Raw genomic sequence first — 25,052 nt, 5'->3', positions numbered from 1 at the left:
GGTTTCCAGTGGAACAATGTGGGTGTTGAGAGATCGGACAATGTGGTGGGGGTTTTCTAGGCTTCCAGAAGGAGGCCAAATAGAGCAGTGGTTTCCAGTGGAGCAATGTGGGTGTCCAGAATTGGCATAGTGTGCTGGGGGTTCTCTAGTGGGGTTTTTCAGGAGCAGGGCAGGGTTTGGAGCCATGGGGCTAGTTGGAGGAGGGGCTTTGAGAAGGAGTGGAAGGGCTGCAAAGGTGTAGGATAATTACGGGAGGGGTATCTGGTGTAATAGGGTGTGATCTGAGGGAGGAACCAATAGGGAGTGGGTGTATCTGTGGAGCAAGGCAGGGCATTGAGAGAGTAGATGTGGGAGGTAGAGAAGCTTGTGTTGGAGCAGGGCTGGTTTTCCAGGCAGAAGATGGGCTGTGCAAGAAGCTTCTGGCCAAGTAAGGCAGGGCTTCAAGCGCAGTTATAGGGACGTGAAGGGTTTTTGGTATAGCAGTATAGGTTTTGTGGGAAGAGGTAGGTTCAGGGCTGTGTTTGAGTGGTTAGGCCACTTAGAAGTAGGCTAGTTATGGGCGGGGTTTTTGATGAAACCAGGAGGGGCTTGAGGGAGAAGGCTGGTTGGGGTTGGGGTATGAAAGCGATGGGAGGAGTTTGGAGGTACTAGAATATGGGAGCAATGGGACTATGAGGGACTAGAGTAGTTAGGGGTGAGGTATATGGGGGATGAGTTGGGGATTGGAGGGAGGACCCTGATGTAGGCAGGGTTCTTGGTGCAGTAAGGCGGGACATGGAAGGAGATATGGATGTGGCCTTGTTTCTGGTGGTGCAGAGCAGGGATTCCAGGAAAGGGTGGAGTGGAAGAGGAATTTCCCTATAGCAGAGGAGGGCTCTCAGGAAGGAGTCTGGTTGCAGTCAGGCCTTTGAAAGTTTATAGCAGGTCTACCAGGGTGTACGTTAGTTAAGGTTAGGCTTTTTAAGGAGGAAGCTGCCTGGAAGTGGATTTCCAGTGGATCCAGTCAAGTTTTATGGGAAGGGGGAATAGGAAAGGGATAATACTTAGTGAAGAGTGGGGCTACAAAAAATAAACAGTTACCACTAATAAATACCATATAAGAGCACCATTTTCTGTCAGTGTAGACTTATATAACTTTTATGCATGAGAGAGATGCTGGAGAAAGTAACCAAGTAATAATTCCTTTCTAGTGAAATTTTTCTTTATTCCATTTGAGTGAAAATAAAACCACAGGTCAAATCAAGCTCAGAGACACACAGTAGACTAAGACAAATGAAGGACTAGAATTGATTTCCAAGCACCAACATTAAGGACCACAAGTAAAAGTTTAAAAGGTCTCACTTGGTCATAATTGACAATATTGTCTTAAAATTGTGAATGAATAGAACTTTTATTTTGACCACTTCACAAATCCTAAAACTAAGTAAATAGTAATGTTTTAATTTTATACAGTATTGGAAAGTATACTAAAATAATTAGGAAAATATAAAATTGTACACAAAATGTTCGTTCTCCAGTATCAATTCTAATCTAAAAGAATTTAAAACCAGAAAATTGTGATATAGTGAGTTTGCAGCATGGTTTCTTTTCAGTCATCAAAATGGTGACTTAAGCAATGTGTCTTTATCACTGGATGCATCGATGTTAAAAACATATCTAAGAATGTGAAACACAATTATACTGACCCTGAAAAAACTCAGAAGGATCTATCAAATGATGTTGGAATAAAAGTAATGACTTATTACAGTAGGAAATGCTCTTCACTAGATAGGCCTATAAATACTTTCCAGAAGAAAAGGCTACATTAAAAAATAAACAGTGAAAAGAAGCAGGCAGGCAGAACATGAAGTAAATATTATGCAATGAACAACATCTATTGAAGGTTGATTGCAATCTTATTTTACCTAAATTAGTTACTAACCTATGTTCTTCTCTAATGCCAAATAACAAAGTCATGAAAATGCAGTAATCATTTTCAAGACATTAGACTTTACAGAAAGAATTCAATGAATGTATTGCTAGAAAGTAAAGATAGATGTCTGAGCAAAAGAGTGAAAAAAATATCCCCAATCTCTGGCCCTCCGCTGTGAGAAGGGTACAAGATGAAGCACAAGGAGAATGGACAGAAGTACAGTTGTCCATAACAGTAGTTCCCAAGATGCAAAGATGAATGTAACAGAGAGAAAATCAGCAAGATCATGACAGGACTTAGCATGAGAGAGTAGAGACAAGAACAGTGAAAATGCAAGGAGAATTACATAGGATGCCCTTGCATATTTGGCAGAAGAGTGCATGGCATTGAGGTCTAAACTATGTGAAGGTATTATAGGAAACTATCCTGTACTCATATGGCGCCACAAGAAGTGAAGAACTTATGATTCAGAAGACATTGAATAATCATAAAGATCTTGCTTCAGTAGTGCAGTTAAACCTTGATAAATTCTGTTTTGAAACACCTAACAAACTATAAAACTAAGACAAGAAGATTCAAATTGTATATAAGTGACTTGACTGTTTGCAAAAAATAGAGTTCAAAAAATCAAATCACATAATGTGGATGCAAAAGCATAACATTATTAAGGTAATCTTTAAACAATATACATTTTATGGGAATAGTCCTGATTATAAATGATTTGTTTTCCTTACAGAATTTGGATGTACAAAATCAACAAAAAAACAAAAACAAAACAAAGCAAAAGACAATAGAGGATACCAGTGCTTCATCCCTATTCCTAGATAGTCACAAGTCTGAGATTGGAAGTTCATGGTTCACAGATGGCTGGAGTAGCAATCTATGAGACATTTATGTTCAATTATTCGATCAAAGCAGAGTGAAACCTTGGTTCAAGTAGTACAGACTGAGTCAGCCATGAGCGAAAAAACCAAGCAAGAGTTTGAGTCTCCGAGTCAAGTTTAATTACTGTGTGTGCATGCATGCACACTCGCACATGCACACACACACACACACACACACACACACACACACACACACACACACACACACAAATGGAATGAGAGAGAAGAAAAGGAATATTAAGAGTTTAAGGACTATCCTAAGCATATATTAATTAATAAAATGAGGGAAATCATGGAACCTATGTTTCTTGGAGTCTGGCTTCCTTCACATAATATGATTGTTTTCCAAGTTTTTCCATTTTTATGAAAGGGGCTTTGTCATTCTTTCTGATAGAAGCATAACATTCCATTGTGTACATATACCACATTTACTTGATCTATTCATCTATGGAGGGGCATTTTGATTGGTTCTAAAAATGGTGCCAGAAACGTAGTTGTAGATTTAGTGTATTTTATCTTGAGATCATTTCGACAAATGCCCAGGAGTGGGATTGCTGGTTCCAGAGCTGTGTACATTTGACCTTACCAAAAGATGCTAATTGAAATGAACTCCAAGACATGGAAAAGTCTTTTTTTTTCAGATGTGAACTTTGATGTCGATAAAGTAGAGCATCTAGATATTATTTTATTTCATTTCTCTTATTTGTCTTTTGCCATTGGTTTATCTCTGGCAATCTCTGTCTTGATTCTGGTACCTTCAACTTTGTATATACATTTATCTGATTTGGAGAAAGAAAGGGAAAAATTATAGTGATGAAAGAAGTACAAAGAGTGACCCATTGCAACAATGATATTCAAAAGACACAATGTAGGAAGTGAACTTTACAACTTTGGGGTGGGGGGAGGTGTGGAGGAATGGGGATAGGAGAACAACAATGGAGTGGGTAACAATTTTCAGTAAGGAATGTACCTTACTCACGTAACTGCAACCACTCTGTACAGTATTTTTGAAATAAAATAAAATTTCAAAATTGAACCTATCCTAGAAAAAATATAGTTTTCAAAATAATACATCTGTCACAGTACTTGTGAGGGATTCTGAAGTCAAGCTGTTAGACTTGGAAAAGGATAGATTGGGAAGCCATCGCAAACAACAAAAGGCTGAGAGCTGTGCTGGAAAGGTCAGACAGTCAAGGGAAGACAGGAGTACGAGTTATTATCTCAAGAGTATTTAAGTTCGAGCTGTTGGACACTAAAAGATTAAGATTTGGAAACAAGATAGATGTCTGTGTTATGGTTCTAATGACTATTGCTCCCTTCTGCTCCCTAACAATAAGGGATTCCATTATCACTATGTATACAAACAATACCTCATATTAATAGTTGTAACCACAAGCTAGATTGATGCCTTAGTTTGTGGACATACCTTTAGAGAATGACCACCCCACCTGCAAGTCGATGCCTTTTTTCTTGAAATTCTTCAGCCACTGGTTGTCTCATTTCTCATTGCCTATTTGGGTGGGATTTGAGATTCCTTCCTCTCCTTACCCAGCCATGAGGCCCCACGGGCCAAACTCCGCACCTCAAGACACTCCCCAGAACCCAGCTGCCTTTGGGGCTGCTGCTTCCTGAGCCATTGGCCTATGCCTCCTTCCTCCCTTCACCAGTCTCTGCCAGGGCCTCCCGTACTCTCCCTACTAACCCCATCCCAAACTCCAGCTCAACCTCCCCCGCGGCCTCTGCTCCTCTCCACCCAGCTCCAAGTGCCAACCCCAGCAGGGCCACTGCCTGGCCCAGCAGAATCAAAGGTTCCACAATGTGCAGCCGGCTTAGAAATCGAGGCAGCATAGGTTTCTGATCAGGGTCTTTCACTTCACTTACACAAGTATTAGTTGTATTAATTTGATATTTAATTTTCGATTTTGTAACTTCTTATTAAGCCTTTGAAGAATAGCTGGTAGAAATATAGTCCCAAAGTTCAAATTGTCTCTTGTTTAATTCAAGATTCAGAGATGTTTAAGTAGTTATAACCATCATGAACTCTCATTTCCATAGCAGAGTCTATTCAGAAAATAATTGCTTATGCATCTGTTATCAATTATTTACCAGACTTGAAAGTTTTAAAGTTTCAAATATTACAGGAAAATCTTTGATTCATGTTGAATGGATGTAAGTAGGTTGAGCTGTTGCATACATTCTTGTGTGTGTGTGTGTGTGTGTGTGTGTGTGTGTGTGTGTACGTGTATGTGTATCATTGAAATCAAGGATAAGGATGTTGAGCCCTGGTCTGAACTTGTCTCCTTTTTCTGAGATATAATTACGGTGTTTTTTGTTGGTTTTATGATCTGATTGCTTGCCTTTGCCTGATGGGCGCACTCCAGCTCAAATTTTCAATTAAAACTTCGTACTTTTTATTGAGCATATGGGGCTCTGATATTGCTTTTGTCTTTAGTCTGCCATCTAGGATCGTTTTTTCCTCTTGAAAAATTAACATTCAATATAAATTTTACCTCCTGACTGATTTTCCCTTTAATTTGCGATTTGAAATTAGTATTATAAGACCTTTGATATCTGTATTCATGAAGAAAAATCATTTTGAATTCTCTGTTTAATGTAATAACACCTTAATAACACCTGGACAGATTTGTTTGCACCAAGATCTTAAAATTTATTTAGTAGTTTTAGTTTAAAATACCTCTTTCATGTTTATAGCGTGGGGAGACAAACAATTCCTAGTAACAATGATAGCTGTTTTATTTATTAAAATATCTGATAATTCATAATTTTGAATATGTCTAGTTTCAAATGAATGCATTTGTTCAATATGTTTGCTTGATAGACCCATGCACAAAAATATTAGTTGTAGGGGCTGAGGAGGTGGGTCAGTGGTACACAGCTTATCTTGAATACACAAGACCCTAGGATTGATTCCACAGCACCACCTAAGCAGAAAAAGCAAGATGTGGTACTTTGGCTCAAGTGGTAGAGCACTAGTCTTGAGCTGAAATGCTGAAGGACAGTGTCCAGGCCCAGAGTTCACCAACAACCTCAAATTAAATAAATAAATGAAACTCATACTCAAGTACATTAATTTCAAAGGTTGATTACCATTTTGGGTAGGGGCAGGGTGCCAAGATACATCACCTGACAACTACTAAAAACAGAAAGTAAAACATTAGCTCTGCCAACAACATGTAGAATTGCTACTCAAAGAGAAACTGGTACTAAGAACCAAATACTTTTTATAACATTTCTTAAGAGATTATGGCTTTATATTAATTATCTAATAACTTGATCTTCAAAAACTCTATTGGTGGGCCTGAGTCTTAAGGGAACCTACAAAAACTGGAGGAGAAAATCATCAACCTGTATTTTTAAAATTGTTATTGTTAAGGAAGTGTACATACAGATAAACATATTGTAAGTCAGGTAATGAGTTCATTTCTTGTTTGAAAATCCCATCCCTCCTGTCCCAGTCCACAGTGGTATAGCTCATTGTGAATACAGTATCTACAGAGTACAAGTGCTGCCTTGGTTTCCCTGTTCTCCTTGAATATCTCTGACTCCCTCAATGTCCATAAATGGATAAACTAGAACAGAAAAATCCCTCTTGTTTCCAATTCCTGGAATACATTTCAATATAAACATCAGTAGTTTTATGAGAGTGTCAGGCTCTGTACTCACATCCCAAACATGTATACTTCCTGCATCCAGTCATAACTCCCACCCGATTCTAAGGTCCACAAAGTAATTTTTTTTTTACTTTCCACACAGGAAGAAGCCGAGATTCAGAAAGATTAAATAACTTACTGGAAATACAGGGCTGGGCATAGTAGCTCATTCTTATACCTTACTTACTCCAGAGAGTAAGATCTGAAGATCATAGTTTGAAACCAACCCAGGTTAACATAGTCATTACATGTTTATCTCCAGTTAAACAGAAGAAAGCGAGAATTGTGTGTTTCAAGTGGTAGAGCTACAACGCCACCAGACTTGAATGGGAAACATAAAAGATAGTGTCAATATCAGACACCACACACACACACACACACACACACACACACACACACACACACACACACACACACACACACACACACACACACCACAATCACACCCCTTAAGGCAAATGTTAGTACTGAAATCCAAATAGTTTTTTTTGAGGTTTGACCTGATAGTTTCTACTGATGAGCCACAACTTAGAACTTTGTTCTAATTATACCCCTGTCTGTATTAAGAAAAACATTCTCCTAGTTAAGTCTTCCTCCTTTTCCAGCAATGATAAGTTTTCTCTTCTTGGTCTAGTTTCTTCTTTTCTGTCTTGCATTGTCTGTAAGTTCATTGATCCAGTAGATCTCAGCCATCCTAATAACCTGGACAGAACATGCCTTGGGAAAAGTGTTCTAAGCTCACCATTCAGTGGAGATTGTTAGTACTCACACATAATCACGCTCTCTTCAGAATTGGGAATTTGTTTGGTCCCGGAATTCAGGTAAAGCACTCACAGTGTGCTATGTCATAGTTTTTGATTTAATGGCAGCTTCCACCTATTGTCTACTTTAAGCATTGTGTGAAGAGAAAGATTTCCCCTAAGAGACAGAAGCACTGTACTAACTGTTGCTGTCAAAACATAGAAGGAGGGAAAGAAGTTCTGAAGGAATGACAGAGCCTAGAAACTGATTTGGTAGAAACCAAAACTGCCTTTTATCTTACTTTCAAAACAGAAAGTCAGAGACTGAAGTCACTTGTAAGCTCCATTTATATTCCTGAGCATGGGGCTCCCTTCCTCTTTGCCCTTCTGACCATTTACACCAGGGGCAGTTGGGAAGATGTAACAAGAACACCTAGAGTTTGGGCCTGGGATTAAAAATTCCTTTTTGTAATCATAAACATTCCACCACTTCCTGAATTGGACCTGAGGGGCAGAAGGAAATAAGGTTAGGAATTCAGAAACTTATAATTACTTCGAAGTTTGCTATCTAAACTCATCCCTTCCCACCCCTCAGAATCTTATTTCCCAACTGTGTAGACACCCTTACACTTTGTTCTCCAGGAGCATTTGAGTGTAGGGCATCTTCTGCTTCTTATGTGTACTGCTTTATAAATGGAGATTTTCTCCTAGGCTCAAAATTATTTCATTGATTGGGACATTTTGCAATATGCTAAACAGAGAGTTACCTGGAAGGAAGGTCCTAGAAGGCAAAGGATCTACTAAGACAATGGAAACATATGATATGGCATGCTTAATGTTTTAATTTGTGCACTGAACTAACAGGAGATAATGACACACTAGGAAATCTGCCAATTATGCCAAATAAAGAGATATGGTGAAGGTCAGAGAAAGGACATTGATTTCATCATATTCATGACAAGACAAAACCTTAGCACACTATCAAAATATTAATCCATACTCACATATTTTCTTATTCACCCATATCATTAGGACTGAGTCGTATGTATGAGATCTCAGGACTTCCAGAACAGGAAGATCTCGGGGAGAGCCTAATATTGGTCTGCCATTTTGGACATAAAATAACTAGTTTGATGAAAGCCCTTAGTAATATCCACAAATATGTGCATTTATCCTACTACACTTGATAAGTATCCCCTCCCTAGATTATCTTTGGTTTGGTCACTTGCTGACTTAGCAGCTGTCTGGTAGCTCTTTTGTGACTTCACTTTATTCACCAGAAATGGAGGAGAGACTGACCACAACACATTTGCATTTTTCTCAATGAGCAGTGAGTGGCAGGGGAGTATTTAAGAAGCTCCCCATGTTCTCAGTTAGCTAGTACCACCTAGATTCCAGCTCAAATCTTTTTTTTGGGGGGGGGGTCTGATCGTGGGGCCTGAACTCTGGGCTCGAGCGCTGTCCCTCAGCTCTTCAGCTCAAGGCTAGCGCTCTACCACTTTAGCCACAGCGCCACTTCTGGCTTTTTTCTTTTTGCTTATGTGGTGCTGAGGAATCGAACCCAGGGCCTCATGCATGCAAGGCAAGCGCTCTACCACTGAACCAACTTCCCAGTCCATCCATCTCAAATTTTGATAAACAGATACAGAACATACATGTAACTTATTGTGCCAGATTCACAGCTAGAGAGGTAGATGAGAAAGTGGAAGGGCTTGGTGTGAAAGCCACAGGTTCATATGAAGCAGAATTCTAAGGATGTGGAGATGAAGCGAGCTACGTGAAAGGGAAAGGAGAGGCAGCTGAAGCAGAAGAGCTCCTAGAGAGAGAAGATAGAGGACGTTTGAGGTCACCTGAACATCAAGGTAACCCATCTGAGGTACAACAGTCTGGTTGTGCAGAGCCATAGAGAGAAGTTGGAAGACCATCAGCAAGTGCTCTTGCCCATTTCTAGGGAGCTCCCAGAATGACAGGGTAAGAATTGGTAGTTTCCCAGAGCACTGCGGCTGAGCACATCTCAGATCCCTTGTTACCATGATAATTGATATTGGAGAGGAGCAGCAAGAGTTGTATGAGGTGATTGCAACTCACTATGTGGAGGCTGTTCTGGAACATTGTGGAGTGTGGTCTCTCAGGATGCTTAGGGCAAAGATCCTATAGCTGGTGTCAAAGAATGCAATCTACTTAGAGTAGACATTTATAGATGACATGTGCCTGAATACAACAAGCTGATAATGAGCTGCTAGAGGTAGTTTCCCTAAAGATCTAACAGCCAAAACTGTACAGGCAAACCCAGAGCTCTGCACCACATCAGGCCACCATGTCAATTGCTTCTACCATAGTACTGGCTACACAGTTTGCAAACCCATGACCTTGTTACCCTGATTGTGCCCCACAATCCCTCACAACATTTACTCTTTCACTTTGTCTATGTTTCCTTTTCCCTTCTAAACAGTTCTAGATGCCTGTATTAGCTACCCCAACCCGTGCAAAACTGTTGCTTCTAACCAATTTCCTGACTCTGGAACTCAGCAATTGCAGTCACATTTACCCTTTACCTGGTATCCTAGTCACTACTACTCTTTTCTGCTACCCATAATTCATAACACCATGGTTCCAGCCATCTGAACCCTGACACTCCTATCTCTGATACCTCATTCCCAAACCAAGCAAGGGAATAGTGGGCACAGATAGTCGAGTTGGATACTATTTTTGCAGGCACATCAGGACAAGTTATTCCTCAGGTATTTAATACGAGGGACTAACTGGTGGTGGAAAGAAAACAGCTTACTCAAAGGTGACTAAAATCCAAGGACATGACTTATAACTTATTGCAAAATAAAGAAGGCCTTGCAGTGAAAGTTGAGAAAGAAAATTTTACAAAACATATTGGGGATGATGCAAAAGTTGAGCTTAGTCTCTTCTACTAGTGGTCTGAATTATTTTATGACATAGATATGTAATTTCTTTGCATTTAAAAATTATATGAAGATGCATATTTATGCTGTATTTATATTGATGGAATAGTTGCATAGGATCACGTTAATTATATTAATAGTTTATGCTCTATGATATGCTCATGAGTCTGCCTTTGGCAATATGAATTGAGCTCTCTAACAACAAATGGAATTTCATTGTCAATTACTACAAGAAGATTATTCGTGCTAGTGCCAAAATGAATGCTGGAACAATAAAACTGTATAAAACTACAAGTTTGAAGTGAGGGGGTCAGTGGTAAGGGCTATGATAAAAGAGAAATTCTTCACTGTTGAATCTTGGAGAAATAGAAGGTGTTTTCTTGAATTACTAGCTTTTAAAACATTCTTAGAAAACAGAACATTGTTTTTTATTCTTGCTATTTGGAACCTCTTTAATGAATGGTTTAACAAAAAATTATCAAAACGACTTTGAAAATTCAATGATGTGAATTATCACATTAACATTATACTCAAAGTTGCCTTGAGATTCACGATGGCTGTATTCCTTTTCTATTAAATTAATGGAATAAGCTTCCTTTTGAATGATTGGACAGTCCATGACACTTGTTCCAAAACAAAAAATATACTGGAGAGAAAAAAAAGAAGAGTAGTTCCTGGAAAATGGCGGAGAAAAGCTGGAGGCTAAACAAGCTCTCGCATAGAAATCAGGTTTAGTGTTCCAGTGAACAGTCCTAGGCTGGAGAATTACACCAAGTGTGTAATCACAGTATGAGAGTTTGGCCAGAGAGGGAAAATCCAGGCAAGGAGACAGATCTGAGCACTTGCTGGTAGCCGTGGCTGTGATGGTGGTGGCCCCCGCCATACCTACAACACAGAGAATCCTGGACAAAGGTGCCAGACTCAGCAAGCTAGCAGATTCTACTCACCACCAGCAAGAACTGACAAGAAGCAGATATCTTCATCCTACAGGTCGCAGACCAGAGACTACAAAGGAACCAAGACTCTACTCCACAGAGGGGAAAGTCACTCAGCCCAGGCAGTGAAAATTCTGCCCCCAAAGGAGTGTCTTTCTTCACTGGGTAAACAGAGCCAGAGGCTGACCCTCCCTTTGGCAGCCTAGATAATCAATTGAAATTCAGTAAACATAAACCTTGAGAATGGCTCCAGTCTGGGCTCTGTCAATGTCTCAGAATCTAGCCCCTCAGGGAAAAGCTACTGTTTGCTGAAAGGCCTCAACTGGACCCAGAACCTAGCCTTATCACAGCATCTCCAAACTAAAGGAAACAGCCATCTTCCTCTTTTGTGTCACTCAAAACAGATCTCCTTCCCACTGAATTAGCCTGGGAGGAGTATCACAAAATTCTTGGTAAAGCAGAGTATTTTTCTGCCTGCCCAAACAAACTGATTTAAGAAACCAATCAAGCCACAGGAAAACCAAACACCACAAGCAGACCAGAGACTCCACCAAGGGACTGGTTATGGACAAACGGGAGATACAGGATCTTTCCATTCACCCCCCACCCCCCAAAAAACTAAAAGAACCCTATTTTGTCCCTATTTTTAATTATGAATTTTTAAAAAATTGTATTCTATTAATCTTTTTTCCTCTTATAATTTTTATTTTAGGTGAATATGCGTGTGTATGTTCTTTTTTTATTTTTATTTTATTTCTATTGAACTTTTGGTTTTTTTATTTCTTTCTCATTCTTTTCATTTTTTCTTCTCTTTCATTCTTTTTTTTGGGTGACTTAATTGCTATTCAGCTCATCTTCATATATACCTGTCATCGATTATTAGACCTTATCCCTCGTTGTGTACACACATAATCCAGAAATTTATTACTAATTCAAAACCTCTTAGGCTTAAATTCCTTAATAACAGTATTATCTCTTTATACGTATATAATATTTTAAGTATTTTTATTTTTTATTTTTTCATATCTCTTGCTACTCCTCCCCTCCTCTCATCCTATCTGCGTTTTTCTCTCAATATTACTTCATTAAACTTGCATAATTTTTGTGTTTAAATTTTTAAATTTAAATTTTTGTTTTTCCATTTTTTCTTGTCTCTTTTTTACTCTTCTCTTTCTCCTATCATTCTGTCCAATCCACTTCCCTCTTTAAGATTAAGACTTAGTTTATTTTACTCTTTTTACCTTTCTACATCTCTCTAATCCTATTTTCCCCACATTTCTCCATAAACCTAGTAATTTCTGGTTTTCCAAATTCTACTTTGCTGTTCTAAGTCCATTAATACATAGTAGTTTGACATTCAATAGATTGTATCTGTTGAACTAGATTGTATCTGCAGACTTTAGACTGTACAACTACAGGACTTTGGTTGATGCTTGCCTTAAAATAGTGTTCTAGCACAAAGCTGGTATTACTTTCATACTAAATAGAGGCATTCATGGTATCCATTAAAAGACAGCTGAAAGAAGTCAGGGAGACCAGAAAGGGAATGTTGAATGGAGCCAAAAGAAGGAATGGAAGTCCAAGGAAACCATAACCAATCAACTAAGTGATTTGAGAATAAACACTGAACACCAAAGTAAGGAAATAAAGAAATTCATACAAGATCTAAAGCAAGGCTCCAACAAAGAATTTGAAGCCATCAATGCCAAGCAATTAGAAGCAAAAGAACTAAAAAAAACAAAATAGAAATTCTTGACAGTAGGTTAGACCATGCAAAAGATCAAAACTCGGGGATTGGAGACAGCTTAGACATTATAGAGAAAGAACATACAACAATCCAAGATAAATCCAAGAAATATGATAGACCTATTCAAATATTGGAAGACACCATCAGAAGGCCTAATCTGAAGATATCAGGGGTAGAAGAGCACCTAGAAACAGAAGTTAATGGTCTAGGGAATTTGTTTCACAGGATCCTAGCAGAAAACTTCCCAAATATGTAAAATGATAGGTCTATTCAAATACAAGAAGCTTTTAGAACCTCAAATAGACCAGACTAGAACAGGACATCGAATCACCACCTTTTAATCCCCATAGGATCAATTCAGACCAAGGAAAAGATCCTCAAAGTTGTCAAGGAGAAAAGATCAATCACCTATTAGGGAAACCAATTAGAATCACCTCAGATTTTTCAGCAGAGACTATTAAAGCAAGAAGAGCCTGGATTGATGTAGGCCATGCCTTAAAATCAAACAACTATCATTCAAGCATACTGTACCCATCTATACTCTCCTTCATAACTGAAAGTCAAATACAAACCTTCCATACAAAAGAAAAACTGAAACAATATATCTCTACTAAACCAGCCTTACAAAAGATACTTAATTATGTCCTACACAGAGAATACCAACAGGACCACAATAAAGGCCATGAAACCACACCCAAACTGAGAATCCAAGAACCATAGGAAGAACCCATTTGGTGCAGCCCTCAAGAAGGTGGATTAAATGGCAGGAACTCCCAAATACCTCTCAATCCAATCTCCCAACATTAACAGTTTTAACTCTCCAATTAAGCAACATGGACTATCTAGTTGGATTAAAAAGAAAGATCCTTCCATCTGCTCCCTTCAGGACTCACACCTTTCCCATAACAACAAACACATTTTGAAAGTGAAAGGCTGGAACAAAATCTACCAAGCAAACGGCACCCCAAAAGATGCAGGAATTGCAATACTAATATCAGATAAAATAGATTTCAAATTAAAATTAGTGAGAAGAGATAAAGAAAGTCACTACATACTAATTAAGGGATCTCGCCTTCAGGAGGATATTAAAATTCTTAATCTCTATTCACAAAACAATGGAGGACCCAAATTTATTCAAGAAACACTACTTTCTCTCAAATCTCACATAGTTCCAAAGACATTAATTGTTGGGGACTTTAACACACCACTACTCCCACTAGATAGATCAACTCGGCAAAATCTCAACAGAGAAACTGCAGATATAAACAACTGCATAGATCACCTAGATTTAATTTTTTACCCAGCAATATCAGAACACACGTTTTTCTCAGCAGCATATGCAACTTTTTCCAAAGTAGACCACATTTTTAGATCAAAATGCACACTTGTCTAAATTCAAAAACATTGAAGTTATACCTTGCATTCTTTCTGACCACAAGGGATTAAAATTAGAACTCAACACCAAAACCACCAAAGAAAGTCCTGTAACACATGGAGGCTGAAGAACACACCATTGAATCACCAGTGGGTCATGGAAGAGATCAGAAACAAAATTCAAATGTTCATAATATTCAACAAAAAAAACAGCTCCTCTGGGACACAGGAAAGGCAGTACTCAGAGGCAAGTTTATAGCTCTGAGTTCCTACATCAACAAATTGGAGAGATCTGAAACCAACAATTTAATGAGACATCTGAGCCTCCTTGAAAAAGAGCAGCCGGATAAAACCTAATCCGGCAGATGGAAATAAATTATTAAAATTAAATCAAAATGAAATGAATTAGAATCCATAAAAGTATAGAAAGAATCAAGAAAAAAGAAGTGGTTCCTCAAAAATTAACAAAATGACAGATCCTTAGCAAATCCTGTTAGAAAGAGAAGACAGGTGCTGGGAAGGTGCCTCAGTGGTAGAGGGCTTGCCTTGTATGCATGAGGCCCTGGGATTGATTCCTAAGCTCCACATAAGCAAAAAGAAAAAGAGCCAGAAGTGGCGCTGTGGCTCAAGTTGTAGAGAACTAGCCTTGAGCTGAAGAGCTGAGGGACAGCACCAAATCTAATATTAGAATGCCTAGCTACATCAATAAGATAAGATGCAAATATAAAAGGGATCCAAATACGGAAAAAAGAAGTAAAACTCTCGCTCTTTGTAGATTATATGATTTTATAATTAAAGAATCCCACAGACTCTATTCCCAAATTACTCAAGCTGAATCAAAACTTTGGCAAAGTAGCAGGGTATAAAATTAACGCTCCAAGATCAATGGCTTTTCTGTATGCCAACAATGAGAAAAGCATGGCTGAAATCAGGAAAGCAACACCATTAATAATAGCCCCACGAAAAATAAAATACCTAGGAATTAACTAAACCAAAGAAGTGTAGGACCTCGATGATGAAAAATTTAAAAACCTGAAAAAGTAAACCAAAACAGAACTTAGAAAGTGGCAAAAACTCCCATACACCTGGATTGGAAAGATCAAAATCCTGAAAATAGCAATACTTCCCAAGGCTATCTACAAATTCAATGCAATACCTATCAATATTCCATCCTTATTCTTCAAGGAAATAGAAGAGGCAATCCAAAAATTCATATGGAACAATAAAAGACCCCGAATAGCTAAAACGATCCTCAACAGAAAGAACAGTGCTGGAGGAATATCAATACCAAATTTCAAACTCTACTACAAAGTCATGGTAATCAAAGCAGATTAGTACCGACACAAGAACAGACCTCAGGACTAATGGAATAGAATTGAAAACCCATAAGTGTACCTACAGACCTATAGCCATCTAATTTTCGATAAGGGAGCTGAAAAAAATAGAACGGAAGAAAGTCTCTTCAGTAAATGGTGCTGGCAAAATTGGTTAACTACTTGCAGAAAATTAAGCTAGATCTTTATGTATCACCCTGCACCAGAATCAACTCCAAATGGATCAAAGACCTCGGAGTCAAACAGACACCCTGAAAACATTATAGGATGGAATAGGAGAAACCCTAGGACTCCTTTGCACAGGCCAAAATTTTCTTAATAGAGACCCAGAAACACAAGAAATCAAAGAAAGTTTGGACAAATGGGATTGCATGAAATTGCAGAGCTTCTGTATGGCAAAGGACATAGCTAGCAAGATCAATAGAAGCCCACGGATTGGGAGAAGATCTTCACTAGCCATCCAACAGACAAGGGTCTCATATATAAAATATACTTGGAACTCAAAAATTAAATCCCCCAACAACAAATCCTCAAAGAAAGAACTGACCCGAAAATAAGTGGGCTAAAAATTTAAAGAGAAACTTCTCTGAAGAGGAAAGAAGGATGGACAACAGACACATGAAGAAATGTTCAACCTCTCTAGCCATAAAAGTAGTACAAATCATACCAACATTGAGATACCACCTCACCCCAGTAAGAATGGCTATAATCAAGAACTCTAATAACAACAGATGATGGAGGGGATGTCGGCAGAAGAGAACTTTTCTGAAGTGTTTGTGGGCATGTAAAGTTGTCCAACCCCTTTGGAAAGCAGTATGGAGGTTCCTCAGAAGATGCCACATGGAGCTCCCCTATAACCCAGCAATCCCACATTTGGGCATTTACCAAAATGGTCCCAAGCAATACCATACTAAACCTACCAGCACAACTCTGTTTATTGCAGCATTAGTTACCATAGCTAAGATATGGAACCAACCAAGATGCCCCTCAGTAGATGAATGGATCATGTAAATGTGGTATATATACACAATAGAATTCTATGCCTCCATCAGAAAAAAATGACATTGCCTCATTTGTTAGGAAATGGAAAGTCCTGGAAAAACATTATATTAAGTAAAATAAGCCAGTCCCAAAGAAACATAGGTCCTATGGTTTCCCTTATTTGCAATAACCACTGTATGTCTGAGACAAGCAGAAAAGTTCAGACAAGTTGATGTCAGGCGAAATGAACCCCAGCATAAGGATTCTAAAGATTTTTTCCTTAATGTGATTGTTCCTAACATATTTATAAGATGATTTCTTTGTTGCATTGAATGTCCCTCACCCACGGTATAATCCTTGCTTTCACTGTATTTGATGCTGGTATAATTTGTGGAGGAGATGGGAAAAATCAAATCGTTTAAATATGGTTACTGGTGGACGCATTGCAGCGATGAGATGTACAAGTCATTATGTAGAAAAGGAACTTTCAACTTTGGCCGGTGAGCGTGGGGGGCGGGCAAGGGGGTGTCTGGAGAGCCGGGGGGGTGGGATTAGAACAGATGGGAAGGGGAAAAAAAGGAGGATGCAACAATGCTTGGTGAGAAATGTACTCATTATCTTTCCCATGTAATTGTTACCCCTCTGTATGGTATTTTCTCAATAAAATAAATAAATGGATGTGCTACAGAATATATTCTAAATGTAATATTTAATGCTATTGGATTACTTGAAGACAAAGGTTTACAGAAAAATTTAAATTTCAGATAAACTGTAATATTCCAATAATCATGTTAAAGATATATAATTTAAAAATTCATGATTCAAGGCAAACCATGACAGGAAAGTCTGAAAGACGCTTATCTGGAAACAGGAAGTGACACTGTGACTCAAGTGGTAGAGGGCTCCTCTAGAGCTGAAGAACTCAGGGATATGTTTACACACAGGTCCTGAGATTAAACCTCATGACTGACAAAAAGAAAATAAAATTTAAAGAATTAAAGCATTAGTGCTGGGAAGGAGATTCAGTAGTAGAGTGCTTCTTTTGCATGCATAAGGTCCTGGGTTCAATTCCTCAGCACCACAAAAGCAGAAAAAAACTGGAAATGGCTCTGTGGCTCAAGTAGTAGAGCATTAGCCTTGAGCTGAAGAGCTCATAAGGGTCAGTGCCCAGAACCAGAGTTTAGGCCCTCCTACCACCACCACGACCAACAACAAATTAAAGCATCAAACAACCTGAAGATGTTGTCCAGAATAATGAGTGCGGCATTATCCATTTACATGACTTAGTGACTTTAAACCTAGTTTACCAGGACAGGTAGTGAGCAATTTGTGTGTTTGCCAAAACCTGCAAAATTATTTTGAACTTTCCCAAGGAGGAAGAAAGGAGGGAATGGGGGGAAGAAGGGAAGTGTTTGGTGAACTTGCCTTTTGGTTCAGTGGTTGTTTCTGGAGTCAAATTCAGAGAAATTCTGCTTGCAATCCTAGTTGCATGGGGAATGAAGAAGCCATGCCGTGGAAGTGGTTTTGTCCTGTCCTTGACCTGGTTCCAACCACCACTGCACAATCCATGTCCCACTTCAGGATCAAGATGCCTTGAAGACTACTGATCCACTGGGCAAGTGGAACTAACCACAGCCAGAAAAGGCAAAAAATGCAATGCCGAGGGCAACACTGGAAATCTACACCAGGCAGAGATTTTTTAAAAATATTTTATTGTAAAAATACTATACAAAGGTTTTACAGTTACATGAGTAGGGTAATGAGTACATTTACTATCGAGCATTGTTATCTCCTCCTTTATTTTTTCTCCTACTACACTTTCCCTCCCCAACTCTCCAACTCCTCCCGCCTTGACCCCTGCCCAACACTGTAAATTCATTTTTGACTCAGTGTCCTGTAATCTCATCGTCACAATGAGTCAACCTGCATCCCCATTTAAGCATTCTGCTATATCCCTTCCACTCCCCAAATTACAAAATATGTATATAAGGTGCAGAACACTGGAATCAAATACAGTGATAACAGGGATTATACCATGGGGGGATAAACCTACAAAAGAATCACACAGTGCATTATAAGTATATTAAAAACAAAAGCAAGAAAAATAAATAAAACACTTGTGTCTCTGACTTAGGGTACATTTCGTTTAACATCATCTTATATGGTCATATTACAATAGCCATTAATCTTCTCTGCTTGTCCTAGACATATGCTAGTCCTTGAAAACAAGGGAAACCAAGGGTTTTATGCTTTTAAAACTTATTTATATCTCCCACTTCTTTTTATCTCAGTGAAGGAAAACGTTAGAATGTAGAAATTATATGTGGCACCTATCTCTTGCAGTACCACGAAGGGGAGTGGCACTTCCTAATGGGAGTCCTGGGATGAAAACCAGCACATGTAGACCCATCAGTGGTCTGTGTGGTGACTTTGAGGGGATTCAGAACACTGCCTTGCTGCTGCCGCATGTGCAGCACTTGTTGCGGTGGGCTGTAGCCAACGAGGCTCCATGAGTGACCAAACCAAGCAACCCAAATTCAGGTGCCAAAGCCAGGAGGGAAGGCAAGGCAGACCCTAACTCCTGCCTTCCATCTGTGCAGCCTACTCTGACAAGGCCTGACCCATTGCCCTGCTTTGGAGCTCAGTGAGGTTATGCGGTGATCTCATTGCCTCCAAACGGGGCATCCCCGGAATGGCACTGAGAGTTGGGCCCATATGGAACAGAAGGACAATGGAGGAGGCTACACAGCAAAGCCAGAGGGGCTTTGGGCCCCAGGTGCTGCAGCTGGTGCACTGCAAGTACAGGCTCCTCTGGCACTGATGGGCATATGCAGTGATGGCCCTATACCCTGAGTCCACAGGGACCATAAAATGGAGGTCTGCAGAGATGCTGAAGGGGCTCCCGGTTGCTGAGCTGCTGCAGCTGTCTCAAGCCGGCTGGCAGAGCGGCCAGCACATGGCTCCAGTTCCCAGACCGCCTTACAGAATGATGAGGTGACCAAGGCTGGGCTGCCTGGCCCCAAGCAGACAGAGTGCACTCTCAGCCTTCCTTCTCCCATGGATTGTGCATTGTACAAACATGGTATCCCCCAACCCCACACTCATGGGGGCAGGCAGTGACCCCAAAACAGAGTATGTGGAATGGCTGACATACTCAGGACCACCGCAGACTAGTACCAGCACAGCTGGAGGAGGATAGGGCAGCATTGGTCTCAACTCCAGCCCCATGCCTGCCAGCTCCTGGGTGAAATTTAGCAACAGAGACCAGGAAGTTAGGAGGGCAGGGTGGGCGGGGCTCATCTGGCAATGCTGGAGAGCATGCAAACACATTCACTCACTGCACATCCACCGCAAAGGAAGGGGCCTCACTTCTCAAGGGGTGACCTGAGGAGGCACCCATACCCATAGGGAGTACAGAAATGGAGATTCACACTGTGATTTGAAAATTGCTCCAGGGCACAGGCTTGCTGCAGCACTGAATAACTGGCAAAAAAAGAAATAAAAAGAAAGACATCCACTAAAACTTTTCATCAATGATAACCTACTATAATTTAAAAAGAGTTACTTTCCTTTTGTCCTATATTTTTGCATGGGGTCCTATGAAATCTCCAGAATTTCTTCATGCACAGTAATACAAATATATATAGCTATACAAATAAATATGTGCTACTTCCTACATTGTAGCTAGTAGGTTTTGATTATGCTTTTGGTAGCAGCCACAGTAACACTAATCCAAGGATTGCTGGGGATCCGAAGATTAAGTACAGACAGGAAAATCCATGAGATCTGTATCTCAAATTAACTACTAAAAAATCAGAAGAAAACCTGTGGCTACGTGGTTTAGTGTCATCCTTGCACAGAATAAGCTGACGACAGAAACTAGGCCTGGGTTGAAGACCTGTGGTGAGTTCACACAGTAACATGTCTGAGTAACTATCTTATATGTTTGGATATTTTTTAAACCTGTAGCATCAACTTACCTAATTTTAATAAATGACACCCTGTTTATTATTATTTAATCCTGGTTGCAAGACACATTTTCATGTAGAAAATTGTTTGTTCCCAAAATCCTGACTGTTTTGGTTTGTAAGAATGAAATAATTGTGCCTTTAATTCATTAGTTCATAAATTAGAAAAGTAATCCAAACCCTAGAACCAATTGCTTTTGGATTCAAAAAGCCACACAAATACATTAGATTTTATTCATCCTATCTTTGCTTCAACTCATCTTTCTTAAAATAGTTTGTGGTTTACTCCATATCGTGCCATTTTACTCCGTATCGTGCCATAACCTGAACCTTAACTGGAACTTTTAGGCTAACCCTCACACTAATCATACCCTAATCCTTATATTATTAGCAGTTTCCTATTTCATATTCATCCTAATTCTAACTTGACTTGTTATTCGAAGATTTACTTCCAGTTTGATCCTAAATTTTCCATTTACCTCATGCTAAAACTAAGCACAGCTGGAACTGAAACCAAACTTTCCACCTAATGAGAGTCCAAAATTAATGTTAAAACATACTCTAATTTTTAATCATTCTAATGAATACTCCAATTTGCACTCTAGAAATGAGTTTCAATTTGCTCTAATTCCAACACATTTCCTGACTATACCTCTGAAGTGATCTTGTTCCCTAATATGAACCATTATATTAATTGTCCTCAAATTCTCTTAACAGTAAAAATACTGCAGTTTCCATTGATCCTACCGTTTCCTAAATCACTGTATCCTAAAACAGTTTCAGATTTACTTACCATCTAGTCCATTACGTAAAGCTAACTCTCAACCAAACCTGGCTGGAAAACTCTCATTAATCATTACAAGAATGATCACTGAGAAATAAATATAATGATAATGATATAGTTACTATTCAATCTGACATTTTTGCTTCTATTTGTTAGTGAAATCTTAATTTTATACAAAAAACTTTGCAATTTATAACACTAATTATAATTAGAATAAAATACTGACCCTGATCTTAATCTAAATTATATACCAATATTAACATTCACACAAATACACTAGTTTTCACTCATCCTAACTTGATTCAAATAAACTTTCCAAACATAGGTTTCAATTTTTTTCCCAAAATCTTAGTCATTTTCTAACCCTAAACTTAAACTTAACTGGAACATTGAGAATAAACATAAGCCTAATTGCAAGGTGATTCTAATATTAATAGCAATACTCTAGTTAACATTCATTCTAATTCTTACAAGGATTATTCTGAAATTTATCTTCAATTTGAGCCTCATTTTTTTTATCCTGCACTCTAACCTTAACCGTGGCTGGAATCCTAACCATAACCTTGACACTAATGCTATCCCAATTCTAAATTTTATGAAAAATGCTCATTTTGTGTTCTTCTAACTGAAATTTCACTTGGAATTCTTGAATTAAATTGCAGGTTTTCCAAAACCCTATAGATTTTTTTCACTCTTATCCTGAATTTATCTTGTTCCATAAGAGGAATCATCATACTCATTGACTCAAATCCTGATCTAATGAAATACATTGTACTTCCACTATCCCAGCATTTCCTGAAGTCCTAGAACCTAAAATAAGTTCAGATTTACTTAACATTTATCACATTCCTTTTTTTTCTTTTTGTTGGTTGTGGGGCTTGATCTCTGGGCCTAGGCATAATCCCTGAGTTCTAGGCATGGGCATGATCCCTGAGTTTTTAGCTCAAGGTGTGCACTTTACCACTTGAGCCACATAACCACTTTCTGGTTTTCTGGTGAATAATTGGAGATAAAATTCTCACAGACTTTCCTGCCCAGGCTGGTTTTGAATTGCATCCTCAGAGATCAGCTTCTTGAGTAGCTAGGATAGTAGGTGTGAGCCACCAGTTTAATATACTTATTTACTCTATCCTCAACCCCCTTTAACATGAAACCTAATCCTAATCACAATCTGAATTAACACCAAATTGTTAATGTAAGGAAAATTGTCTCTATTTGATTCAATCACACATTTCCTTTGCTTCTACTTCTTAGTGTAAAACTAAATTTTACCCTAAAGCTTATCCTTCTATAATCCTAACAAGAACTAAAACAGTAATTCACACTTTAAACCAAATTATATCTGAATTTTTAAAGTAATACCTACACTGGTTTTCATTCATTCTTACTTCGATGTCATTCATTCTTCTTCAAATATGTTGCAGTTTTACACAATATCTTACATCTTTTTCTCATCCTAAGCCCAACTCTAACTGGAACACCTTTCCTAATCCTACACCTACATATGACCGAATTATAATGTTAATAGCAAGCCTCTATTTCACATTTATCCTATCTCTTGCTCAGCGTGAAGGTCTAAATTTTACTTGCATTTTGAACCTAAATATTTTTATCATTATTATGTTAATTGTGAAAATACCGTACAGAGGGGTTACAAATACATGGGCAATTTAATGAGTTCATTTATTTTCAAGCATTTTTGCCTCCTCCTTTGTTTCCCCTTCCCACCCCTTCCCATCTCCACGCCCCCCCCCAAGCCAAACTTGGAAAGTTCGTTTTTTGACATAACATCTTGTACATCTCATTGTTGCAATGGGTCCATTATGCAGCAAAAATATCTCTAAGAAATATATTTTTCAATAAAATGTCTCAATCCTTAGGTAAAGTGCATTATAGTTTAATATCTCAAAATAGAAATAGTTTAATATCTCAAAATAGAAATTCTGCAACTAATCTAATGTATATTTTCCTGCACAAATTGCTGTGACTTCTAGTCTTATTATTTGATTTTAATTATATTTTTATTTGTGACATGATCCCTTCTTACATTTATTACAAACTTTTGTAATTATACAAATCATGCCTGTACACACTCATTTGAGTAATTTAATATTCAAACAAAATTATCTTTTTTCCTGTCTCCCACAGGGAAGGATGAGGTGCTGAAATATATGGAATGGAAATTTGCAACGTGAGGGTGGGATCATGAGCACTTTCTACTTGGCTGAACAGGAATTCTTGTTTCTACAGTAAATTCTTACAATTTAATCAAACAAGGAAAGCCACAACATTTGAAGTCCATATGAAGGAATTACATTCCTAAAGGATGTGGCAACCCAGCTCTAAAGTTCAATCTTATCACTAGTTCTTTGTGCTTGCTGGTTGATATCTTTCTCTCTCATATGTTTCATATTATTAAGCATATTATTAATTCAGCTGTCAGTAGATGGCAGGAGACTCCTGAAAATCACAGCTATTGTTGTGTAATATTCAGAAGAGAGGAAAAAGTTTATACTGATCTCCAATTCCTCCCTTTTGCCTTCAATATACGAATTAATTCTCAAAACAATCATGTAAGATGTTAGTTCATTTTTCCCTTTTTAATTAGAGAATAAGCAAGTCTTTTTCACAATAAAAATTGATGACAGTTGTATCAGAGCTCTGATATGAGCACCTGCTCCCTAAGAAGTAATGCTCTATGGACTATAAATATGGAAGCCAACTCTCTCTCTCTCTCTCTCTCCCTCCATTCCTCTCTCTCTCTCTTTCTGTCACACACACACACACACACACAGTCACAGAGCTGCCACCCAGATACATTAGAGATCAGTTCCATTCCTTTGTAATTATAGTTGATTGACTGGACCTGTATGTTTCCCTGAGATCAAGTCCCTTGAGATCAAGTCCCCTGAGATCAAGTATCCTGTGTTTCTTTGTAGCTTCAGGCCGATTAACAATATTCTGAATACAATATCCTCAAACTTTACATTCAAGTCAAACTCCATGAGTTCATACTACTGTTCCAAAATACTAAAATGTATTGGATCTAGAGACCAAAAAAAATACACCTTGTTATTGTACTAGGAATTGACATCATGAAAGTAGAAGAATATTGATCAGGAACTGAGGTAAGAGAACTCGAGTATGTGGGAAAATGTAGAATACTATATGTGTGTTAGAGATACAGAATCATCTTCTATAGGTCCGTTTATTGAATACTTCTCATCCTTTATTGAAAGGTCAATTTATATATACAGTTTTCCAGTTACTTTGCTTACCTATCACTTCTGATCACAAATCCTCTTATGAATGTTTATAGTATGTTTGAATAATTCACACGATTTGCATGTACTTATGATCTGAAGAAGACAGTCGCTACTACATCTTTAATTCTATGTGACGAACCCTTATGTTTTGTTTCTCTGTTTGCTGAATAAATGTATTCCTGGAAACAGGATATTCACAGCAAATTTGAGTGTAATTTTTATTTTATAAATTCAAATATAATATAAACTTTGTATTGACTAATGATATTCTAAAAATGAGTGATATTCATGAACACAATATTTTGGTGCCTTTCAGTAAATTGAGTCTTGATGTGGTGGTTCTTGTGTCTGATTGAGTTAACCATTATCTTATTCATGTATAAACATGTGCATTTTACTTTTTAATTTTTACATATAAAATAGTCCCCAAGCATTTAGTTTAAAGTGATAATGGAAAGGTGTCTTCCTATTCCAATCTTTATATGTACTTCAGTAAAAGTACTACAAATACATGATGTTTACTGGATCAATATAAAATGAG

Source organism: Dipodomys spectabilis, unplaced genomic scaffold, assembly GCF_019054845.1.
Source record: "Dipodomys spectabilis isolate Male_0828 unplaced genomic scaffold, ASM1905484v1 ptg000341l, whole genome shotgun sequence".
NCBI lineage: Eukaryota > Metazoa > Chordata > Mammalia > Rodentia > Heteromyidae > Dipodomys > Dipodomys spectabilis.
Note: the sequence above shows the minus strand (reverse complement) of the source record.